The sequence below is a fragment of the Coenobita brevimanus genome, chromosome 116 (genome assembly GCF_032717465.1).
Source record: "Coenobita brevimanus isolate Jiangsu-jjx chromosome 116, ASM3271746v2, whole genome shotgun sequence".
NCBI lineage: Eukaryota > Metazoa > Arthropoda > Malacostraca > Decapoda > Coenobitidae > Coenobita > Coenobita brevimanus.
Window position 1 is genome coordinate 6,407,305 of NC_137069.1, and position 6,736 is coordinate 6,414,040.

At 42.6% G+C, this 6,736-nt stretch overlaps 1 pseudogene; it reads left to right on the top strand.

Moving 5' to 3' along the window:
• Positions 1-5,314: 5,314 nt before the first annotated feature.
• Positions 5,315-5,433, top strand: LOC145418883 (5S ribosomal RNA; annotated as a pseudogene).
• Positions 5,434-6,736: the final 1,303 nt, after the last annotated feature.

Consider the following 6,736-nt stretch of genomic DNA (forward strand, 5'->3'; position numbering starts at 1 on the left):
ACTTCCTCTCCCCCTCTCCTTTTCTCCCTCTCCTTTTCTCCCTCCTTCCTTTCCCCCTCCTTCCTTTCCCCTATCTCTCTCTCCCTTCATCCTCTTTCCCCTCCCTTTCTCGCTCCTTCCTCTCCTCCCTCCCTTTCTCCCTCCTTCCTGTCTCCTCATTCCTTTTCCCCTCCCTTCTTCTTCTCTCTCCCTTTCTCCTTTCTCTCTCCTCTTTCCCTTTCCCCTCCCTTTCTCTCCCCCTTTCCCCTCTCTTTCCTGTCTCTCCCCTCCTCTTACACTCAGGTGCTCAAAGGCCTGGAGCCAATAAGGACGTGAGGCTGTGTTTGCGTGTGTGTGTCTTCAGGAACAGTGTAACGTACAGCCTTTCACACCACATGCATGAAACGCACGCACACGCAAATACACACACACACACACACACACACACACACACACACACACACACACACACACACACACACACACACACACACACACACACACACACACACACCAATAACAGACAGACTCACAGTACCTACCAACCCCTACCTTACCTTGTTTAACCCCCTCCAGCCAACACATAGGACATTACCAACACCACAGACAACACTGCCAACACCACCAACACCCTGATACTGTACGTACCTGATTCCACCTGGTGTGTAATCGGGTTGCATTAAATCGCTCGCCCAAAATCACTTATTCTTTAGGCAAATGGCGCGAGACTCACTCTTTGGGACTATGCTGTTGAGTTTTTTTTTTTTTTTTAATGTGAAGAAGAAGGAACCAAAGGACATGAGCCCGCTTAACTGTTCCTTCCAAGAGAAAAGCAAAATACAAGAGAGAGCCAAATTCAAGATCCATTCATTTCGAGATGCCTGGACACACTGCGTTTGAAAGACTGGAGATCATAGGAAGCAGGAAATACAGACAGAGGGAGACAGTTCCAGAGTTGACCTGTTGCATAAATCAAGGACTGGGAGTAACGGTTAACTCTTGCATTAGAGAGTTGGACAGAAAAGGGGTGAGAGTTTGCTGCTAGACGGGTGCTACGCGCCCGTCGTAGAAGTGTAGGAATGCATGCAGACAGTTCAGAGGAACAGTGACCATTGAAGTAGCGATAGAAAAGAGATAAAGATGCAACACTGCGGCGAAGAGACAGAGGTTGAAGGGAGTCAGTAAGAGGGGGAGAGTTAATGAGACGGAAAGCCTTTGACTCCACCCTATTGAGAAGAGCTGTATGTGGGAAGCCTCCCCACACATGAGAGTTGTACTCCACACAGGGGCGGATAAAACCCCTGTATAGAGTCAACAATTATGCAGGGGCAAAGAAGGAACGGAGTCGGCTTAGCACACCCAATCTCTTGGAAGCAGATTTTACAAGAGATGTAATATGATCTTTCCAAGACAAGTCCCGAGCAAATGAAACCCCAAGCATGTTCAAGGATGATGCAGGATTAAGTTGAGTATTATTAAACATTAGTGGGTATACCTGTGGAAGATTTTGTCGGGTTGATAGGTGCAAAAACTGAGTCTTTGATGCATTAAAAACAACCATATTATTTTTACCCCAGTCAGAGATACGAGCCAAGTCAGACATTAGGTGTGCCATAGCCTCATCCCTTGCCTGTTGAAGTAACTGCTGAGATGGACGTTGTGGGAATCGAATGGAAAGGTGAAGGGTGGAGTCATCAGCGTATGAGTGGATAGGGTTAGATGTACAGCTTAGAAGGTCATTGATGAATAAAAGGAAGAGAGTTGGTGATAGGACAGAGCCCTGAGGAACACCACTGTTAATAGATCTAGGAGAAGAACGATAGCCGTCTACAACAGCGGCTATAGGACGACTAGAAAGGAAGCTAGAGATGAAGGCACAGAAAGAAGGATAGAAACCGTAAGAGGGCAGTTTGGAAATCAAAGATTTATTCCAGACTCGATCGAAAGCCTTTGAGATGTCAAGTGCAATGGCAAAGCTTTCACCAAAGTCCCGAAAGGAGGATGACCAGGAGTCTGAAAGGTAGGTGAGAAGGTCGCCTGTGGTGCGTCCCTGACGGAACCCATACTGACGATCAGAAAGAAGGTTGTGATAGGAAAGATGCTTTAAAATTTTTCTATTAAGTATAGACTCGAGAACTTTTGAGATACAGGATGTTAAAGCAATTGGGCGATAGTTAGAGGGTTGGGAATGGTCACCCTTCTTTGGGACTGGGTGAATGAGAGCAAACTTCCAACAAGAAGGAAAGGTACAAGTTGACAGACAAAGGCGAAAGAGTTTGCATAGGCCGGGTGTAAGCACAGAAGCACAGTTCTTGAGAACAATAGGAGGGACTCCATCAGGCCCATATGCCTTATTAGTACTGAGGCCAGCAATGGCAGAAAATACATCAGCTGAAGAAATTTTAATGTTAGCCATGAGGAAGTCTGAGGGGGGAAGTGATGGAGGAACAGCACCGGAATCGTCTAAGGTGGAATTAGAGGAGAAAGTCTGAACGAAGAGATCTGCTTTATCAGTAGAAGAAATAGCTACAGAGCCATCAGAGTAGAAAAGAGGAGGGAAGGATGATGAGGTAAAGTTGTTAGAAAGGTTTTTGGCAAGGTGCCAGAAGGAGCGGGGAGAGTTCGAGTTGGAGAGTTGAGATCATTTTGTTCGGATGAAATTATTTTTAGCAGAGCGAAGAACAGACTTAGCACGAATCCGGGCACAAATGTGGGTAATATCTGCTTTATTTACCCGTACTGAGAGAGAGAGAGAGAGAGAGAGAGAGAGAGAGAGAGAGAGAGAGAGAGAAAACAGCCGATGTGCAAGGGAGACTCATGTAGAGAGGGGAGGTACCGTACAGAAGGCCGGTGTGAAAGAGTGAGCGAGAGATCAGCGTTTGAGAGAAAAATGAGAGAGGGAACAAGTGTGAAGGGGAGACTAAGCCAGAGAGAGAAATTCAAGCCTCCCTCACTCTCTATAGTGTATTTTCCTTCCTCGTGATCATCACGCTCATCACCATCATCATCATCATCATCATCATCATCATCATCATCATCATCATCACCACCACCACCACCATCAAGTAGAAAGCGCGGCAGTATAAAACTATGATCATCATCATCATTACTGTTTCCATTATTATATACCGTGTTGACTATCCTCCTCCTCCTCATCATCATCATCATCATCATCATCATCATCATCATCATCATCCTTCTCCACACAGTTTTCCCGTCCCTCGCTCACCTCTCCTCTCTCCTTTCCCTTCTCCCTCTCCCTTGCCCTCCTCTCTAGGGAGCCTTCCTGCTTTGCCTCCTGTCCTTGTCGTTATATCTTACAATACCTATGTTAGTTGTGGTCTTTTTTATTACAAAGAACCTCGAAAAACTAATAGGTCTTTTACTCTTGTTTTCATTATTTTGTAAACATAATCAAAAAAGAATATTAAACTTCCCTTCTATACGTTCTGAAACACCTGACGAGCGATACGAAAAATCGTGTCTGGTCTATCTGTCTAAAGCCGGACGCCTTAATCTTGCCAAAGGTGGCCATAAACAAATCGGCTCCATGTCACCCTGTCCCTTGTCATTTCACTGCCCTCCCCACAAACTTACACCACACTCCTTCTCAGAGAGAGAGAGAAAGAATGGATAGATGGTTGGATGTAGAGATGCAGGGTTGGATGGATGTAATGAGAGAGACAGACAGACAGACAGACAGACAGACATTACTTGTTACGCTTGCAGCTTTGTGTGTGTGTGTGTGTGTGTGTGTGAGAGAGAGAGAGAGAGAGAGAGAGAGAGAGAGAGAGAGAGCGTGTGTGCGCTTAAAGAAATCCTAAAGGAAGATACGTACTGTATCCATTAACCTCCTCAGCTCGAGGTGGTCATTTTATAATTTATTGCTGATGTCTCCACATGGGTTAGTTCAGCGTGGAGGAGACTGTTGGCACTGGAGTGGGTGTTTGTATGAGGGTGTATATAGCTTTTGTTTATCCAGTCACTCCTAAAATATAATAATCATCTGTAGCTAAGCAGAGGAGAAATGATATCGTAGTGAATAGGCTTGTTAGTGTTTTTTTTTTTTTTTTAATGAAAGGAAGAAGGAACCAAAGGCCAGGACGCCGAAAATTGCTCCCTCCAAGAAAAAACAAAAATAAAATAACAGAGAGCCAAATTCAAGATCAGTTAAATTCGAAATGTCTGGACACACTGCGTTTGAAAGACTGGTCATAGGCAGTCGGAAATACAAAGTGAGACAGTTCCAGAGTTGACCAGGCGACTTTAATGAGCTGAGGGGACTTATGGAACTGTAGAAGTGAGATAGTGTTTTCAGTAACTCCTTTTCTGTGGGGGGGGGGTCACAAAGAACCTGTGACCCCATAAGGAAGCTTCCTAACACCTTTTCCTAAGCGATTTGTTTTGCTTCTTACACCTTACTGTCCTTTTCAGTAGTATACAGTATATATCCTCTTAATATCACAATACTCTGCATAAATAACGTACGCTAGATTATTAACCAGCCATATCCACAGATAAAATCTGCTAAGGAAGATGTGTTAGGGAGATTCCTTACCCGAGAAGAGTATGGGCCTTGGAGACATATCCTGAGTGACTTGAGATTTCCTTAACGTCTTCTCCTAAGCGATTTGTTCTGCAAATTACACATCATTATCCACTTATCGATGCAAACTAAGTCGATATAAATGCGATGTGAAGAAAATACATTAGACTGTTAAAGAATTGATAGATAGACAGATGGATAGACAGACAGCTGGATGGATGGATGGATAGATGGATGGATGGATTGATAGAGATAGATAGATAGATAGACACACACACACACACACACACACACACACACACATTGACAGATAGATAGGTTGATTGATATAGGTATGGATATATTGATAGAGAGTGATATAGATAGGTAAATTGATGGCTAGGTAGATATAGATAGAAGTGATGGAAAGGTAGTTATAGATATAAATAGATAAAGATAGACATAGATAGAGGAATAGATAGATTGACTGACAGATAGATAGAAAGACAGATACATAAGATATAATAAGTAGGAACAGATGTCTGGAAATCTGGAAAGCATGAAGAAATATGAAAGCAGTATGATGTTAGTATGAAGTAATACTGGAACAGTATGAAGGGACATGAAAAATATGAAACTATGTGAAATAATAAAGTCTTGAGGTGAAATTTCGTAACCTTATTGAGAGAAAAAAAGTAAGGGTGGGTGGGAGTATGGATAGTAATGTAGTATGAAGTAGTATGAGGAAGTATGAGATTAGTATGAAGCAGTATGAGTGTAATATGAAGCACTGTGGAGAAGTATAGTAATGTAATATGAAGTACCACGTTGAGTACACCGCTTCCCGTCCGATCAGCGAAGTTAAGCAACGTTGGGTCTGGTTAGTACTTGGATGGGTGACCGCCTGGGAACACCAGATGCTGTTGGCATAACGTTCTCCCTACGTGTCAAGTGGGGTTGGTGGAGGATTAGTGCCCCTCCCTGTAAAAGAATTAACTCTAAGCCCTTGGGTACCCCGTTTGGGATACATGGTGTCTGGCAATGATGATGATGATGATGAGGAAGTATGAAATTAGTATGAAGTAGTATGAGTATAATATAAAGCACTGTGGAGAAGTATAGTAATGTAATATGAAGTAGTATGAGGAATTACGAAATTAGTATGAAGCAGTATGAACGGAATATGAAGCACTGAAGAAATGTACTGATGTAATAAAAAGTTGTATGCATCATTATAAAAATAGTATGAGGCAGTATGAAATTAGTATGAAACAGTATGAACGTAAAATGAAGCAGTGTGAAGAATATAGTGATGTTAAGTATGAAGCAGTATGAGCGTAGTATGATGCAGGATGAACTTAGTGTGACGCAGTGTAAAGAAATATAGTAATGTAATATGAAGCAGTATGCATCAGTGTGAAATTGGTATGAAGCAGTATGAGTGCAGTGTGAAGCACTGTGAAAAAATGCGATAGAATGAAAGTTTAAGGTGGAAATTAGTGTGAAGAAGGACGTAGTGATAGGAGTGAGGACAGGTGATGTAATATGAAGTAGTGTGCAGCATTCTTAAATTAGTATGAAGAAGTATGAACATAGTTTGAGTCAGTATGAGCGTAATGTGGAGCACTGTGAAGAAGAATGAAAGGATGAAGGTTTAACGTGGGTATTAGTATGAAGAAGGGAGTAGAGGTGGTAGTGAGGACAGGTGATGTAATATAAGGTAATTCTATCCTGCTCTATCCCACCCCCGTCCACATTCCACAGGTGAGAAAGCTGTCCTCACCTGGCCACACACCTGTCCTACCTGGTCCACCTTTATAGATTAATTTTACCTTTTCAACCCTTTTTTTTTTTTTTCCTTATGGGATGCGGGTAACGATTCACTGTTTTATGATCGGTAAAATATCTAGCTATCTACCTGTCTATGTATCTGTTTATCTATTTATCTATCTATATTGGCTGTAACTATCTGTGCCTGTTTATCTGTCTGTCTGTCTGTCTGTCTATTTACGTCTCTCTAAGTGTCACTATCTCTCTGTCTGTTTAACTATCTGTCATTCTATCCATCCGTCTCTGCACACACTCTCACATATTCTCTTTCTCACACTCACTCACTTTCTCACACCCACTCACTCATACCTGCCATTCACCTTTCTCACCTGACCCACACCTTTTTTATTCAGTTTTACTTTCCTCATTGTGCTCTCTCTCTCTCTCTCTCTCTCTCTCAAG